This window comes from Lemur catta, chromosome 13, assembly GCF_020740605.2.
Source record: "Lemur catta isolate mLemCat1 chromosome 13, mLemCat1.pri, whole genome shotgun sequence".
Taxonomy (NCBI): Eukaryota; Metazoa; Chordata; class Mammalia; order Primates; family Lemuridae; genus Lemur; species Lemur catta.
In genome coordinates, this window is record NC_059140.1 from 9,806,447 (window position 1) to 9,825,696 (window position 19,250).

Consider the following 19,250-nt stretch of genomic DNA (forward strand, 5'->3'; position numbering starts at 1 on the left):
GCCCTTAGCATCTTGACCAGTGAATTCAAAACGTATAATAGATTTACTGTTGGAGTTTTACTCTGATTTTCAGCATCTGTAGCTTCTATCAGATGAAGAATAATCCTCCATGTTTTTTAAGAAACTAGGCTTAGGCAGGTGTTACATTTACACTACAACTAAGCTAACTTTTCAAACACATTTAGGCAAATTATCCAATCATCTAACCAGATTTCATGGCTGGCAGCCTCTGCATGAAGAAGAAATTGAAGTAGAAGGAAGATGCCGTGGAGAGGAATTTCTCTGTGCTGTGGGAAGGCGCTCTCTGCCTTGCTGTGAGTATCAGGATCCTCAATTCCCAGCCTTTTCACCCTTTATGAACTGCTCTTTGTCCCTGGAACCTGCCCTTTGAGTCTGGGTTCACCTTAGCCAGCTAACCTGTTAGACTCTAACTTCAGATTCTCCCATTATCTCTATGGTATCTTCCTTGACTCACCCATTTTTTAAAAATTAATAGACTACTTTTTTATTAGAGCTATTTTAAGTTTACAGAAAAATTGAGTGGAAAGTACAGAGAGTTCCCATATACCCCCTCAGCAATCCCCCACCCTCAGTTTCCCCTGTTATTAATATCTTCCCCTAGCATGGTCCATTTAGACCAATACAGATGCATCATTATTAACTAAAGTCCACAGTTTACATTAGGGTTCATCGTTGGTGTTGTGCTTTCTGTGGGTTTTGACAGGTGTGTAATAACATGTATCCACCATGACAGTATAATACAGAATAGTTTCACTGCCCCCAAAAATTCTTGTGCTCCATTATTCTGCCGTCCCTCCGTGGCCCCTGGAAACCACCGATCTTGTTACTGTCCCCATAGTTTTGCTTTTCCAGGATGTCATGTACTTGGAATCATACAGTGTGTAGCCTCACACATCCATTTTTCATTACTGGTCCCATTCTCATTGCCTCCTTGCCCCCGGATGACTCGCTTTGTTCCCTCTTCCTGTTTGGCTGGCTCCTTGACGCTTTCGTCTTTTACACTCTGCGGATGGTTTCTGTGCTCACCAGAAATGTGGTTCACCTCTGGCCTGGTGCTCATCTGGCTCAGCAGAGGGAATTGGATGTACAGTTATTAATATTTATCAGCCACTTTCTTGCAGACTAAGGAGTACTGACTCCTTTAAAAATGAGTTTGCAAATATCTCTTCGATATACTGATTTTCTTCCCTTTGAGTAGATTCCCAGTAGAGGGATTGCTGGATCCTATGGTAGTTCTATTTGTAGATTTCTTAGGAAACTCCATATATCGTTCTAAGTAGTGGCTGTGCTAGTTCACATTCCCACCAATATATGAGTTTCCTTTTCTTCAAATCCTTGCCAACATTTGTTCTTTTTTGTTTTTTAAATCTTTTTGATAATAGCCATTCTAACTGGGGTGAGATAATATCTCCTTGTGGTTTTGATTTGCATTTCCCTGATGATTAATGATGTTGAGCATTTTTTAAAATATTTGCTGCCTATTTATATATCTTCTTTTGAGAAATGTCTGTTTAGATCATTCACCCATTTTTAAATTGAATTATTTGCATTTTTACTGGTGAGATGTTTGAGCTGTTTTTACATTCTGGATATTGCCATCGTAGTTTATGCTTATCAACTTTAATGATTTTGTGTGTTTTTCACTTTTTCTGTGACTTTTTCTATATAAATTTGAGTATTTTATCTTTACTTGTTCTGCCATGATTTAGAATTATATAATATTAATTCTACTATTGGTTGCCTGTATGTTTTTTTAAAAAAAAATTGAATGTTTTTCCTAAACTCAAAGGAAAATTGAAACAGCATTGATTAACTTCGCAACACACAAACCATGAGGTAAGTCACTTGTCACTACTACCTATACTATTCTTCATTCTCCTTCTCAAGTTTGATTTATGTAGTATGGCATTTTTAGACCCATATTATTACCTTTATATTAGGAATCTTCTCTTTAAAAATGTTCTGATATCTGTAGTGATTTTTATAATTTAACTTAATCTGTACATGATGGGCTTCATGCCTTCCTGTATATTTTGATACTGCTTTATTCCTATTTATGAATTTAATGTAGTCCAGTTTCTACAGTACAATTCTGAATAACTCTTCTACTTTAGTATGTGGATGACATCCTTTCTGACCCCTTGTGGATCTAAGTGTCTTCCTGCTATTCTTACATACACACTTAGATGTGTGCAGAATTCTGGAGCCATGTTTTATCTCAAAACTCTGTGGATATTGTTCTACTGTCTTGCAGTGTTTAAAGTTGCAAGGAAGTTTGATTTCATCCTGATCTTCACTCCTTTGAAGGTCATTGTTTTTTCCATGTGGATACCTTTTGGACATTTTATTTGGCCTTAAATTTTTAAAAACTCTGCTACAATGCCTGTGACCTTGACTTTGTGACGTGTAGGCCTGTTTCATCTGCAGTCTTATGTCTTACATTGCTTTAGAAAATTTTTCTTCCATAGTTTTAGAAAACATATTATTGTTCTAGTCTACTCTTTACTCTTGGGACTACTATTAAATATATTTTGTATGTTCTTGTTTTTTTTCATGTTTCATATCTTACATCCTATTCATTTTCCTCATTTCTTCTGTGTACTTAAAGAAATTCTCATGTTTATCTTCTACTTCACTGATTAGATATTCTGTAGTATCTACTTAGTATTCAATACCACATTTAATCTTCAAATTCAGAAGTCATAGTTTTCATCACCATTTTCTTTCCTGGTCTCAAATAATTTCATTTTTTTATATATACCTGCTATAATCTGCAGTGCCCTTTTAAAACTGAAAACAGAGATTACATAATTTCTTTTAAAATGCCTGTTTCTGAAAATAACTGTAGATTTCAGAAGCTGACATTTGCTCCTCTTGCTATTAAATGTGGTAGTTTCAATGGCTTTCTGTTTATTCCCGCTGAAGGAAGGAGGTCTAGGCTTGGCGTATAGAGTTAGGATTTGATGGGGTTTTCTGGTATGGGTTTTGTTTAAGAACGGATGGTTCTAGTCTCTTTCTGAACCTTTCAGTTGTCCAGTTGGAGGGAGATGGGGCAGCTGGGCTTTGCTGTGATTTACTTCGCTGTATTGCTGGACTTCCCGATCACTGTGCAGCCTCTGGAAGCCTGAGCTGGGGTTGTAGGGCCTCTGGGCAGGGAGCGAGCCTTCAAGGAGGCAGTTTCTTCCCTGATGTGCCCCTTCCGTGCAGCTGTGGCTTGGGAGAACTTTCCACAAGTGTAGCAGAGTGCAAATAATTTCACCACCCACACCCAGCTCCCTCTGAAGTACCCCAGGGTTCATTAGCACCACATGTTTCCTCCCGTATGTTACAGGATTTTTTTTGTTTGTTTTTTTTGTTTTTTTGTTTTTTTTGAGACAGAGTCTCGCTTTGTTGCCCAGGCTAGAGTGAGTGCCATGGGGTCAGCCTAGCTCACAGCAACCTCAAACTCCTGGGCTTCAGCGATCCTACTGCCTCAGCCTCCCGGGTAGCTGGGACAACAGGCATGTGCCACTATGCCCGGCTAATTTTTTGTATATATATATATTTTAGTTGTCCAGATAATTTCTTTCTATTTTTAGTAGAGACGGGGTCTCGCTCTTGCTCAGGCTGGTCTCGAACTCCTGGGTTCAAACAATCCACCCACCTCGGCCTCCCAGAGTGCTAGGATTACAGGCATGAGCTACCGCGCCCGGCCGGTGAGTGGTTCACAATTTTAACATTGATAACAATCACCAGAGAACTTGTTAAAATTGTTGAAACACAAGTTTCTGGGCCCTATCCCAGAGATTAACAAATTCACAAATTATGCTAATGATGCTGGGTACTAAAACCAAACTTTGAGAACCACTGACCTGGCATAGGAGAGACTTATTTGTAACCAGGCTCCCTCCCTCCCTCCCTCCTTCCTTCCTTCCTTCCTTCCTTCCTTCCCTCCCTCCCTCCCTCCCTCCCTTCCTTCCTTCCCTTTTTTGTCTTTCAGTAGATAAAACTCAAGTTGAAGAGGTAGGAGATATACTCTCTTAAATTAAAACCATTTTTGGTACAGTAGTACATTAGCTCAATTGTAAGATAATTGTAAACTGGATTCGCTTTGACTTGACTTAGTTGCTACAGTCCACAATTTCAGGACAACTAACTCCGAGGAATTCATTTACCAGTCCCTTCTTTCCAACTGCACTGTGCTCTGGCTTGTAAAAAGAAACAAGGGTGGCCCCAGCCTTGCACTTGGAACTCCAAGCCCGGGTCACCTCACTGGCATTATCAGAGACAGCGCGTCCATCTTGACAAACTCTGCAGGAGGCTCCTGATAGGGAAGCTTTTGGGGGTCAATCTAGGAGACCAAGCCTGACCCGGGCAGTGGGCAAACCCAACCGCATCAGCGAGTTTTCTCTCCAGTGACCTTCTCCGAGCAAAGGGCGCCCGAGCAGGAGCACAGCCCCCAGGTAGGACCCGCTGGAGATGACGCGGCAAATTTGCGCCGGGAACCTCCGCCTTCCAGCAGTTGTTGTTGCCGCCCCACAAGGGGCCACTGGGCCGAGGATCAACCTCAGCCCCGGCTCTCAGTTTCAGGAGAGGATCGGCGTTCAGGGTGCGAGCTCGCCCACTTAGCTCGCCAAGATGTCGGCCAAGCCCGGTGTCGGCTTAGCGCGAGGCTTCTCGGCAGATCGCGGCCGCTGGTTCTGCCGGTAAGGTCGCCCCGCCCCGCCCGAGGCTAGTCGTTTTCCCTACCGCGTGTCCCGACAACATTTCGCGGACAAGTGTCCCAACCGCAGTTCTACCCTCTTCCTCAAAATTCCGCGCTCCCCGCCCAACCCTTGAGCCGGTGAAGCGCGAGATCAAAGGAGGCGGGAGCAGGCGGCGGAGGCCGGTGCCTCGGGTAAAGTAGCCGGGGCGCCCGCGCCCGCGCCCTCGGGTTCCGTCCGGCCTTCTTTGTTCCTAGCTTAGAAAGCAAGGGTGTCAGTTCCAACGCCCGCAACTTTAAGGAGTCCTTTTTGCCTTGCTGGCTATTTTACTTCAAAAGGGTCTAGTTTCGTCTTAGTTATGCTGTCAATTGTAGACTCTTACAAGCTAGCTCAGATCTTATATAAATCCTGCCTCCCTCCTCAAAGTACTCACGTCAGGACTCCTCAGGGCTTCTTATTGCATACTCTGCTTGCTTGGGGACATTTGTGCCTTAAATAGGCACATTAAAGTCAAATGCATATGTTAAGACATATAAACACCTTTGATATAATGGGCTCACAATTTATGGAGAGTTATGCTGTGGGGAAAAAAACCTTTAGAAAAAAATCTATTATAACTAATCTTGGAAATAATTACCTCTAAATGTGCCTGCAGAAAATTACTAACCATAAGGTACGTCATGTGCATGTAATTTAAAGACATTTAAAATATAAATTATGAGTTGTTTGAAAATTTAATCTTACATACTGTGATGCATTTTTATTATAAATATGTAAAGTAATTATCATAACTGGCTCATCACCTTAAAACATTTTATAAATGCAGCTATTCTTTTCATAAATTATATTATGGTAACTCTAATAACTCATATTAAGACACAGACTAGAAGATGTCTAATGTTTAACTTTGACTAGGTAAAATTTACTTGATTTTCAAACAAATTTGGACTTTTTGTAAGGGATTACTGAAAATTATGTTTAGTTATCATTATGTCATGAACTGCTTGCATCTCAGGGATACCAAAGCCACTAGATGTGTCTCTCACAATCTGCACACTTTCCTAAAGATGTCATTCAATTAATATAACAATTCAGGAATTCTTTTCTTATAGGTAATTGTATAATGTCCGTTCATTATTGTGATGACAGTGGCCCCACTGCTTACTTTTTTAGTTGTTTCCTAGTAGTGATGCTGAATTTGCACCAATTTATTCATTATTTCAGGTTAAATTTCACAGTGTTCAAGGCTCTGCCAGCTGCCACCTGCCTTGTGATCATGAAAACTCAGCTGGCCCAAAGGGAAAGTGAGGCTAATTGATCAATATCCTAACCTATGACTAATGACTCATAAGGCATCCGTATGTTCATTTAGTTGATCGTGCTACATATTAGGCACTGCTAAACTCAAAGAATGTTAAAAGTGGATCAGACTCTAATCCCACTTACACTGTTTTGTTGGATGAGCATTTATCACAAACAAAATGGGTGATTCTATCATAATTCTCACAATTGTAACTAATATGAATGAAAATTAGGACATTATAAAAGTAGTTGCAGAGTTGATTTTGTACTTTCATAATAGTAAAGTAGACTTATGCTTTCTTTTACTTGACTAAAAGCATTTTCATAAAACTTTATGTTTATTGCACTATAATAAATGTAGACTAACACTATTACATAAACTAGGTCAAGGGCCACAAAGCAATCAATATACAAGAGAGGTATTTTAATAAATATACAAGAGAGAATTTTAATAAAAACAGAAAATGCGTTTGTTTCTCTGGCACTCAGTTCTAATTACTGATACTGCCATTGAATATAATGTATGTGTGTGTGTGTGTGTGTGTGTGTGTGTGTGTGGTGTGTTATATGACCTTTTGTTTATAAAGGTCAAAAATATATTCTGCCTTTCTTAGGGAAACTAAAAAAGAAACTGGGAGTTTTATTGGAGAGATACCAGGGTACCTCATGGAATTCAAGGTCTGGGATGCATTCCTGGAACACACTGGAATCAGGGACTGAAGCACTGAGGGGAACTTAGGAAGTGAACTGCCATCTCTCTTTTTTTGAACTAAAATGTTTCAAATCTTTATTGTTTGGAAGTAGAGTAAATATGTTGATTGACTTTTGTTGTTGTTGTTGTTGTTGTTGTTGTTTTGTTTTTACCATCTCTTCTCTTTCTCAAGTGGTCAAGCATTCCCAAGGCCACAGAAAGGTGGGAATAATAGGGCCACAAGTATTACTACTACAGCTGTTAGGATGGCTTGCTATAGTTTCACGAATTTGCCTGGTAAGGAGTAAACATGCCAAAATAGATTCAGAGTGTATGACTTGCGCAGACAGTAAAAGCAAGTTATCATGGTACCAGTTCCCTGTGCCCTGGTGCCACACACAAAAAGGAACTGAAGGCCAGAGGGTAGGTGTTATGAGTGGTGGGTCACTCTGCTTTTGAGGACCCATCTCTGAACCACAGCCAGGCAGTTTTATAGACTTATGCTGAAGTCTGTAGCTGTAATCTACATGTGGTAAGGTGCAAAGTCTTGTGCTGTACTGAAACGAGAGAGATGGATGGGCAAATGGCCTTGTGGCAATCTTCCACAAGATAGGGAGGAGAAACTGCCTCTTAGTAGCTCCTCACAGGCTGCTTACCTTCCCTTTCCCTTGGAAAAATTACAGGACAGTCTGTAGACTCAGGGCAGACTGTGGTCAAGCTTTGCCTACACAGCCCATGTGAAGATACATGTCATGCTGTGTAGCTATTTCCCTGTGTTCTTCTGGTATCCACATCAATCTTCTTTCCTACAGTTGACTGCTGTTTTCTGCTCTTCCAGTCCATGTAGCCGAATGTGGTCCCTAACAGATTCTAAGTATACACGCTCTTGGCTTCTGTTCCTTGTAGACAGCAAGAGACTGACTTGATTTTTTTTCAGTTCTAGCCCAAAATCTTGGGGTGAAGACTCAGAATAACTCAGCTTTGGCATGGGCCCACCTCTGCAACAATCAACTGTAGCCAACCCCTATGTAGACTGGTGGGGCAGGTAGGTTGGGGAAACTTAGGGGAGATTATTTTCCAGAGGAAAAAATTAGATGGATCATGAGATGGGCAATAGGTGTTCTCTATAACAGTATATGCCTGCCTTTTATTAGAAGATGGTTTGTAATATTTTCATTTCAAAGACTAAAGAGATTGATGCATTGACAGTTGCTTAGACAATGCCCATCTAAAGACTGGTATTGAGATTGTAGCTAGAGCTATTATATATAGATCTTGTTACCAATGGCAACTTTATCTTATGTGATGAAGGCTGTGCTCCAGATAGGTCAGTATGTACTGGATTTTTACCGAGCAGGCTTCTAGTCTGTGTTCTCAGCTTCAAGTAATAGCGTAAGATTCAAGTGAGAGAGTCATAGAAGCCAATGATGAGAGCTTTAGGAAGATCAACAAGGCCAAGTACTGCAAAGGGGGTAAAGATGAGAATGACAGGAGGTCACTGGATTGGACCTTTGGTACTAAAATTGTGGTCCATGGATGAGCAGCTGGAATGAGTATGGTAGCACCCGAAAGCTTGTTGAAAATGTAGGATCTCAGGCCTCCCTCCACACTGACCATATCAGAATCTGCATTTTAGGAAGGCCCCAAGTCATTGTTTTCTACTATATAAAGTTTTAGAAGCACTGTGTTAGAAGACCTTTGAGAAAAATTACTCCCTAGATTGGGAAGACCAAAGCCAAACTACAGAGGGTTGCAAGTGAAATCTGTCTTGGTTTTCATTGCTGACCAGACAGAGAAGAATGAATTTTGTATTCCTTATTATGTGCCCTCAATTTAGCTTTCAGACTTATTTTCCATCCCTCTCCTACACATTCCATCCAGTTTCTGCTAAATAGGTCTGCTTACCATTCTTGGATGTTGCCTAGACCTTTCCATCTTTATTCCCAGGGCCTGGAATGTCTTCCCCCTTATTTTCTTTACCAGTCAAAATCCAATCCATTTTCCAAGGCCCAGCTTGAAAACAATTTTCTGCATAAATGTTTCCCAGATGGCCTCTGCAGCTCCATCCAGGGTTGAGATTCTCATTATTAATGCATGAATGATGCAAACTATAAAGCTAGCTAACATTTATTGGGTAAATACTAAATGCCAGACCCAGTTCTAAGCTTTGCATGTATTAACATTTTTTAATCCTCACCACAACTCCACAAGGTAGGCAGGATTATAATTCCCAGTTACAGGGAAAGACACTGATGCACAGAGGGGATAATTAACATGCCATGGTTGAACAAGCCTGCAGCCATTTTTACAGGAAGTGAAGGATAGGAGAGGGACTGGGAGAATGCTGTTCCCACTGCCAGGCAGTATTAGAAGCTTGAAAGCTCAAATTGCGTCTCCTAGCTATCATTATCTCTGTAGCTCTTATTAGTTTACATTCCTTAAAATAACTCTTTCATCTACAGATATAATCCTTACAGCTTTTCCACTGAATAGTTTCTTGCTCACTCCAAATAATTTCATCTGTATAGAAAAAAATTAGCATTCAAGAGCATAAGTCCACCTCAGACCCTCCCATTCTCCCTGATGAACAGTTTGGACCCTTTCTTGTATTTTCAAAGCCAATGGGGTTGTTCTTATTTTCCATGTCATATAGGAGCCTGTCAGGCCCACACGCATAGTCATTCTCTACAACCTCTCACAGGGTTGTCACACCCAACCTCAGAACCTCCCATGGTCTGTTACAGTCCCGTTGGGCCCCTGAAAGGCCCTGCTCTTGCCAGGGCCTGTCAGGCTTCCTCCTGAGGTCGTGCCTAGGTCCTGTCTGCACTGAATTCCCTTCTACAGTGGCAACTCTAGGACCCTCCTCCTGCCTCCCAGAATCTTATATCCCTCAAAGTCAGCAAGGCCAACTGAGAATGATTCCTATAGCATTATTCCCTTCTATATACCATGTACATGAGCACCGTGCTGGTAAGACACTGATATATTTTCCAAATTCTCTAGGCTGCTGGTCCCTCCTCTTCAACCTCAACTTAGTCCCTGATATCTTGTAAGGACTTGGACTTCACCAAATATTCATCAATTATTGTGTTTTTACTTTGTGCATCTCTCTGGAGTCCATTGTTTTCATTGCAATGAACTGTTTTAGCCAAAATATTCTGGAAACAAGTATTCCAATTTTACACTAAACATAATTTAAGTACTTTGTGCAGTGTAACCTCACTAGTCGCCTTCAAAGAGTCAAATGAGAGTGAAATGAAAGAACTTTTTTGGGGAGGGAAACCTGGGTTGATGCATCGGCTTCTGGGAGAGTAATTGTCTGAAAGTATCTGCAAATTTTGCCCTATTCTGATAGGGAGCGAGTCCAAGGCTTTTAACCTAAAAAGGTTAATAAAACACAATAAAAACATAAAGGATAATTTAAAATCTTCATATTTTTAACTGATCTTCTATGTCCTATGCTTCATTTTCAGAAGATTTCTACCTTTTCTTACATTCACATAACAGTTAAAATACAATTAAAAGAAATGCCTTAATAGTCAGTATATATACTAGAAGTCTTCTGGATTTTAATTTGGACTAAGTAATAAAAGGGCTGATACACAGGGGGTAATGAAGGCTAAATTTTTGATCAAGAAAAATTCTTTTTTAAAATGGGTGTAGGGGGGACACTCGTGATTTGGATGAATGGCACCTTTGGAAAATTCAGGATTTGGGAAAATGTAAGTGTTCGATAATAAATAGCAGATTCTAGTGAGCCTTACATCAAAGGGAGGCTGGAACCCATTATCTGGGTGATTAGGGAGGAAAAAATCCCTCTTATTTTAACCACATAGGAGGAAGCAACTCTATTGCTCAAATTAATTATAAAATACCTTTAAGGGATTTGTTTCAATGAAAATGTAGCTTGTCTCTCTTTAAGAAAATCTAGTTCTCTAAAATAGGAATTTAAGAACAAATAAAATATGACTTGCACAACCACATTTCAAAGGATATCTTATTTTATTCTCCTTCCCTTCAAGATGTTTTAAAAGTGTGAGTACCCTTAATATGTGGGTACCTCATTCAACTGACATAAAACAACTTTTACACCATGTTCTAGGAACATATTGTTAAACCAGCCCTTCCTCACCTCCCCCTTGCTCCCAGACTTGATTTACAACATCTCAGAGCATTGAGAACCGGGTGTTTCAGAGTATAGCACAGTAGGTGCTCAGAAATATTTGTTGATGATATTAACAAATTAATGTCAGAAGCCCAAGTCATAGAATATTATTCTTAGGCTCCTACTCTGAAGAAAGAAAAGTATTCAGGGGTTGTAGTCATTAGACAACATTTGCAATATTATACTTTCTTTCAACAATACTTTCTTTTGTTGAAATGATTCAGTAAATGATGTGAAAAAAATACCTTTAGGTGTAAAATCTCTGTCACCTTATGAGTGAGAAGCTTATGATAACCTTTTATTTATGTTTCATTTCTCATTCCAGTACCAGAAACTGAAAAGTGTTGCACAAATCTTTTTCAGACATTTTTATGATTTAAGTAGGTGATATTTTTAAAATGATAATGAATGCGAGAAACCATGTTAATGGGCTTCTATACCATTTTCACAATTGTACTAGATTTTAACTGATTTTTGTTACCAATTTCCTTTTCCTTTTTCTTTCTTTCTCACATTATTATTATATCCAAATTGGCAGACAGTTATTTTCCAAGTAGTTAAGATATTTAAATGCTTTTGTCAATTATTTCACACCTTCATATGATCATGGTTTACATACATTGTAAATATTCTATTAGATCTGTATTTTTTAATTTATTTCCACAGACCTTGTATTAGTTTGTAGGGTTGCCAGAACAATGTACTGCAAACTGGATGGCTTAAACAACAGGAATTTATTCTTTCATAGTTCTGGAGGCTGGAAGTCCAAAGTCAAGGTGTCATCAGGGCTGGCTCCTTCTGGAGGCAGTGAAGGGAATCTGTTCCTTGCCTCTCTACTGGCTTCTGGCAGTTGCCAGCAGTACTTGGTATTCCTTGGCTTCTGGGCACAGCACTCCAATCTCTGCCTCCATTGTCACATGGCATTCTTTCCCTGTCTATCTATTTCTGTCCCTCTTCTTATAGCGACATCAGTCATTGGATTAGGGCCCGCTGTAATCCAATATGACCTCATCTTCATGATATCTGCAAAGACCCTATTTCCAAATAAAGTCACATTCACAGGTACTGGGGTTAGAAATTGAACACATTTTTTTCAGGGACACAGCTCAATCCACAACACACATTCTATTGTATGTTTCACCTCATGTTGTGTTTCTGAGATTCATGTCTCATATCTCAAGCTATGGCCCTGTGTTCCTGCTTCCTTTCACAGTCAATGCTTCTGACAAATTCTTCACTCAGTCTTCAGCTTAGTATGACTGGCATATACATCTTTACCTTTCTCCTGAACCTGTTAACTGCTACTTTTCATTTCTGATTCTATCTAGTCTTTGTGGAATTTCACATCTCTCACTGTTTTTTCTCTTTAAAGTGTCTCTGCGGTTGATTTTCACCCCCTTCATTTCATCTGATCACTCTCTTACTGTCTACTTTGCTGGCTCCTCTTCCCCTTTCCTCAAAAATTGATATTCTACATATTTCTAAATTTTCTGCTCCACACATTCTGTTATGTCCCTGGACAAGCCCACCTACTCTGTGGCTTCAGTAGTACCTATTTGCAAATACCTCCCAGATCTGAATCTCCAACTTCTTTGTGCCCTGCAGACTCACATTTCTAAGGTATACAGTAGAAATAACATGGAATTGAGGGTCAGGTTGACTCTGTTGATTTTCAAACATATTTTAGAGATATACTTTGAAACTAATATCAGACCTTCAAATACCATTTTCTCTTTGTTGTATAGTTGTGTTCATCCCTATTTTGAGTTCAGTTTTTATATTTTTTTTATTTCAAAATATTAAGGGAGTGCAAATGTTTTTGTTACATGGATTGCTTTTGTAATGCTTGAGTCATGGCTATAAGTATTCCTAACACCCAAATAGTGTTCATTGTATCCTTTAGGTAGGTTTTTGTCTCTCCCCTCCTACCCACTCCCCCCTGCTTGATTTCCAATGACTTTTACTTCCCTCTGTGCATATGTGTGCCCATCCGTTAGTTCCAATTTAATATCAAATACATGTGGTATTTGTTTTTCCATTGTTGAGATACTTCACTTAGGATAATGTTCTCTACTTCCATCCAAATTGTTGCGAAAGGCATAAATTCATCCCTTTTATGGCTCAGTAGTACTCCCTGGTAAACATATACCACAATTTGTGAATCCACTCATAAACTGATGGGCACTTTGGTTGATTCCACATCTTTGCAATTTAATTGTGTTGCAAGAAACATTTGAGGGCAGGTATCTTTTTGATAAAATGACTTCTTTTCCTTTGGGAAGTTACCCAATAGTAGGATTGCTGGATTGAATGCTAGGTCTACTTTTAGTTCTTTTAGAATCTCCATACTGTTTTTCATAGAGGTTGTACTAATTTGAAGTCCCACCAAGAGTGTGTAAGTGTTCCTCTAACTCTGCATCCATGCCAGCATCTATTGTTTTTGGACTTTTTAAGAAAAGCCATTCTAAATGGGGTTAGGTGATATCTCATTGTGTTTCCTTTTTTGCGACAGAGTCTCACTTTGCTACCCGGGCTAGAGTGCCATGGCATCAGCCTAGCTCAGAGCAACCTCAGACTCCTGTGCACAAGCAATCCTTCTGCCTCAGCCTCCTGAGTAGCTGGGACTACAGACATGTATCACCATGCCCAGGTAATACTTTCTATATCTTTTTAGTTGTCCAGATAATTTCTTTCTATGTTTAGTAGTGACGGAGTCTTGCTCTTGCTCAGGCTGGTCTCACACTCCAGAGCTCAAACCATCCACCCGCCTTGGCCTCCAAGAGTGCTAGGATTAGGGGCGTGAGCCACTGCACCAGCCTCTATGTGGTTTTAATTTGCAATTCCCAGATGATTAGTGACATTGAACATTTTTCATATGTTTATTGGCTATTTGTTCATCTTCTTTTGACAAGCTTCTATCCCTGTCTTTTGCCCACTTTTTAATGTTTTTTTTTTGTGGGGGGGGGGTTTTGCTGATTTGCTTGAGTAGATTCTGGATATTAGCTCTTTATCAGATGTATAGTTTAGAAATATTTTCTCCCATTCTGTAGGTTGTCTATTTGCTGTGTTGATTATTTTTGAGTTTATTTATTTATTTATTGTCATCTTAAGTTACAAATGAACTTTGTTGGGTGTTTGTTTCAGTTGAGTTAGTCCTCCCTAATTGTAACAGTCAACAAACAGGATGAGATACAAGAGAAATGTCTTATCTTTTTGAGCGCTAACATTTATTGACTGTTTGCTTACTGTGTATAAAGCACATTACTTTGCTTAAATCATCTATATTATTTTGTAAATTCTTGAAGATGAGAAAAGTGAAGCTTAGGGAAATTAAGTAACTTGCTCAAGGCCAGTGACAGAGCACAGACTCAAACTTTGTTCTCTTTGTTTTCCAAGCTTGTGCTCTCATCTACTATTGCACCCTGCCTCTTAGAGTGCAGAATGAGAAATGAGGTAAGCAGCCCTATATATGTGTTGCCGCCATAAAGCTTCTTTTCTCTCTGGCTGGGTTAAATATCACAGCTGCCTTGGGAACATGAGTATTGATGAACACAGTCTGTAGTCAGTGCAACAGGCCATTTTTTGTTTTTGTAGGACTTTTAAATGCCATAGTTCATATACAAAATTATTCATATTATCCAGCAGGGGGCTCTGTCAGCATCAATGGGGGCATCTCTTTCTGCCAGCCCTTCCAGGCAATTGATGAGGAATGGACCAAACCTCAAACCTCATGTAGTATTAATATTAATAGAATGCTTATACAGCCAGGTAAGTTTCTGGAGTGTCTCACTGAAATGAGAGCAATCCCAGAATGGACAGGAAGAGCCCATTTGTGAAAAGGGAGGTATCTTAAGTTTCATGAAATAAGTTTGTCTTGAGTCTTTTCATTTGTATGAATCTGGCTGCTTTAGGTTAAGTGTAAGGGTGAATTTAGTTTAATGTCCATAAAAAGTAGAATGGACTGCTGTAGGGAGAAGACATAACTTCCTTATCTTTGGAGAAAGAAGAATGAAATGCGTGTTTCAATAGAATTGGATGAACCCAAAATGGAACTGTGGCCAAAATGAAAATTTCAGAATGTGTGGGGGGAGGAAAAGTGGGAGGGTGAGAGGGAGAGTGAGAGAGGGAGAAGGAGAGAGAGAGAAGGAGAGACAGAGAAAGAGAGCAAGAAGAAAAGAGAAAGGGAGAGAGGACATACCAATGTGCTAATATTTCTTGAAAATTTGCCAATATTTATGGAGTAGCAAGTGTACCAAATCAGACTAATACAATGTGGGAAACATTGGTTTAAGTTTCTGTTGCTGAGGCTGCTATTGTTAGTATTATTATTTGGGGGAATGATTATAGAAATAGGTTAAAACACTTTGGGATAAATTGCAAGATCTTCTCCCGAGATTTGAGAATGAGCAGGGTTATGTGGGAGCATCTTTCTAGGGCAGTACATTTGATTGGCTAGTGTATCATAGTGGACATTCACATGAACATTGAGATATGAACCCACATAGATTCAGATTCGAGGATCAATGTTCTGCACTTGTGCAAACCTATAGGTGTGCTGTCTTCCTATAATTTTGGTCATTTGCTTTTTTTAAAAAAAGGAAAATCTTTCTACTGCAGAAAGAGTTAGATCTAGAAATGGATTAACTTCTGATTAGATTTCATCATTGCAAAGCATTTGTGACAGGTGCCTTACATAGATCTTAGAGGATTCTACACTTGAGAAATACAAACAACTGTACTTTTGGAGTTAATTTTTCCATTTAATTATGATTCTCAGCTGTGTATGGAAAATAGGTTTATATATGAGTAAGAAAGAGCGATGGAAGAAACTATTTCTATTTGCTATAATATTTATTTTCTCTATGGTGGTTCTTACTTTGGAATTTGAAGTAGAGTCCTGGATCATACAAAAGTTTTTCTCAAAGTTCTTAGGGCTAGAGTGTATATTATAGTAATAGTAAATTACAAACTTCTGTGAGCATGAGCTATAGGCTAAATGCATAGTTGTTTTTTGTTTATGTATCTGAAGCAGCTACTGACAATGCCATATCTTGTTTTAATCTAGTGGCCTTTAACATAATATATTGGGGAGAGTCATGAATAATATTATTTTCTTAAACATAATTTCTAAACAGGAATTTTTTTAGGATAATACATACTGTGTTTGTCAATGGGAAATACAAGTACTTGCTGCTGTAAATAAACCTTTTTTTTTTTTTTTTTTTTTTTTTTTTTGAGACAGAGTCTCACTTTCTTGCCTGGGATAGAGTGCCGTGGCATCAGCCTAGCTCACAGCAACCTTAAACTCCTGGGCTCAAGTGGTCCTCCTGCCTCAGCCTCCTGGGTATCTGGGACTACAGGCATGCACCACCATGCCTGGCTATTTTTTTCTATTTTTAGTTGTTTGGCTATTTTCTTTTTCTTTTTAGTAGAGACAGAGTTGTGCTCTAGCTCAGGCTGGTCTGGAGCTCCTGTGCTCAAGCAATCCTCCTGCCTCGTCCTCCCACAGTGCTAGGATTACATAAACTTTTAACCACAAGATGGCAGTATAACTTTCCCATGTCTTTAAAAACTTTTTTTTTTTTATTAAATGATTACTACATTAAACAGATTACTTTTTGTCTCTTAATGAGAAATGCATGCAGCCAAGGAATTTTAGGACACTTATTATATAAAGAGGATTAATATTGAAAGTACCCTAATAAATATATGAAGCATTAAAGACTGTTTAGTAATTTTTTTGATTGAGCAGTTTTAGTTGCCCTAAGAAAACATTTGTTTTATATTCTTCAACATTGAAATAGGAATGTAATGACATCAAAATGCTAAGGCATATCAGAAACTTTGGTTTACATAACAATATGGTTTTGTTGTGTTTGCCTGATCGAGCCTCAAGAAGTGATAAGAACTATATCTGTTTCCTTCATTAGCTCATAGAGATATGCCTTGGCATATACCTGCTATTCTTTTGAGAACATGTATGCTGGAGATTAGAAGTTCAACAGAGAAGCAACAAAAGGAAGAAAAGGTGAGAAAAGTAGAGACACTGGTATTTAAGTTAAACAAAAAGCAGTGGTGAGAATAATGTGTACGTTATTCTTTTGGGATTTTATCTTCTATAGTAAAAAAATGGATCATCTGTTCATTCAATAATTAAAGGGGAAAAATCTAGTATCATGCATTTATAATGTTTTCATTGGTATGCTTACATAATATGTAGTATTATGTTTCACTCTGCAAAGATGCTTATCACGATTATTTTAGTTTTCCTTGATTTTTGTGATAAATTTAAAAGATTACCTTGGATCTATTTCTTGTTTTCTAAGTCTTGCAAAGAGTGAGCCCCTTTTAGGTAGAGGCCAGGTCTTGTTTATTTTGTATCTCCACCTGACTCCTTCCTGCTTTCAGGATGGCAGTCTCAGAATGACAGTTAAGGATTCAGTGTGTGTGTGTAAGAGAGGCAGCAAAACTCTGAGCTGGCCTCTTGCAATTCTGTAACCTCACCTCCCCAGAGAATTGCAATTGTCATTTTATCTTTAGTGAAAATGACAGTGCACATTAGTGGAACTGAGACTCTTTGTGAAAAACTCTATCTTTGTCATGAATCCCCCAAATAATTGCCAGTTCCTAATCAGCATCTTCAACAAGAACATTAAAGTGTTTGGCAGAAACTCTTCATTTTCCATGATCCTTGGTGGAAGACGGGGTCTTATGTGGAAGAGAGCAGGAAATGCTGAGGTCTGATATGGGAGGGACTGACAGTGAAGCACATGTCCTACATGGTACTATGTGCTTCCATCAGAAGGTCGCTTACCCAAAGTTTAACACTCTGTTAATTCTTGAATTCCTGAGATGCCCCTTTATTTAAATTATAGGAAGAAAAATAAGATGACAGAAGAAAACTAAGAAGGATGTTTCAATGGGTTAGATGTGGAAGATTGAACATCATAAATTAGTATCATAAATTTATACTAAAATTTTTAAGGAATAATTAACACCAATCAATGTACATTGATTTAGAAAACAAAATATTGTGGAACTTTTCTCAGAAAATATGCCTTACCAATATGGACCCCAGGTTAGACTCTAAGATGAAGCAATAAAATCTATAGGAGCAGAAAAATGTATAAAAGAGGCTCTCACAAATAAATTTCCAGGATCAAGTTTTTTAACAGGGGAACTCTACAGTCATTTTAAATCTCATATAAATCAATGCTGATGATGGGATTCAGACCACTGGGACTTGAGGATGCTATGTCTGAGGCTGTGAGAGGATAGGAGGTGAAGGAATTGCCTGAGCAGAAGCCTGAAATAATGGAAGATGTTAACTGCCTAGTTGGGGGACATATATCAGTGATCTGGGAGTACGGCAAAGTATGCTCCAACCTCAGAGCCTAAGAGGTCTCAGGCATGAAAATCCGCGGAGCGGCCTGACATTGAAACTTCCCATTGGTGTATAGGTAGATTGCAATGTCAGCCCAGGAGAAGGGTCTTAAGGCTTCCATTGTTAGAACACTAGGCCAAATTCCTTCTCTCCCTCTCTCTCTGCAATGCCTCAGTTAATGTAAAACCAGTCTCCCAGTGGAAAGCATGTAGTCTTTTTGTTCCTTGATCAAATGGGTCACAGCTACTGAAGTTAAAGATTGATATCCATGTACATAGCTTGAGCTTGGCATAAAATTAGTTAGTTTACCTTGATCAAAAGTGTTGTACCAACTGAAGAATTGTGTGTTTTTCCCTTCTAGAAAGGAGAAGGAAATTAGCTAGGACACCTTGTGATTTTGGGGGGAGCCTCGAGACCTTTGATCATTGTATCCCATGATTTTTTTGCATGAGATCATTGTATTTTGCAGCATGGCAAAGAGAATAAAAAGCAAGTGCTGGGTTTCACTCACTGCCACCCTGGCACCGGAGTGCAGGTGGTCCCCTGATTTCCCTACTCTTTTAAATGTTATTTCTGTGTCTGTGTCTGTGTTTGTTTCGTCTCTTGGAACATATTCTGCCCGGGGACCCTATCTTTATCTGGGATGTCACGAAGCCCGATATGCTTCTAAGTCAATTCTAGAACATTACAATGGAAGAAGTGCTTCCAAAGAAATTATGAAAATAAAATGGAACATTGGTACTCAAAATTTTTAAATGTTGTACAAAATAGACTATTGCAGAAAAATGTCCTGTCTATCTACACGTAGAAATATGCAAGATAACATACTAGCAAACAAATCTTGAATATTAAAAACAGTACATAAAGACAAAAAGGAGTTTATGTTTAATACTTAAGAGTAATTTAACAGTAGGAAATTTCATGATAGTATTTATCATTTTCATGAAGATAAATAGAACAGTCACATGATTGTGTTCATAGATGCAAAAATGTCCATTTAGCAGA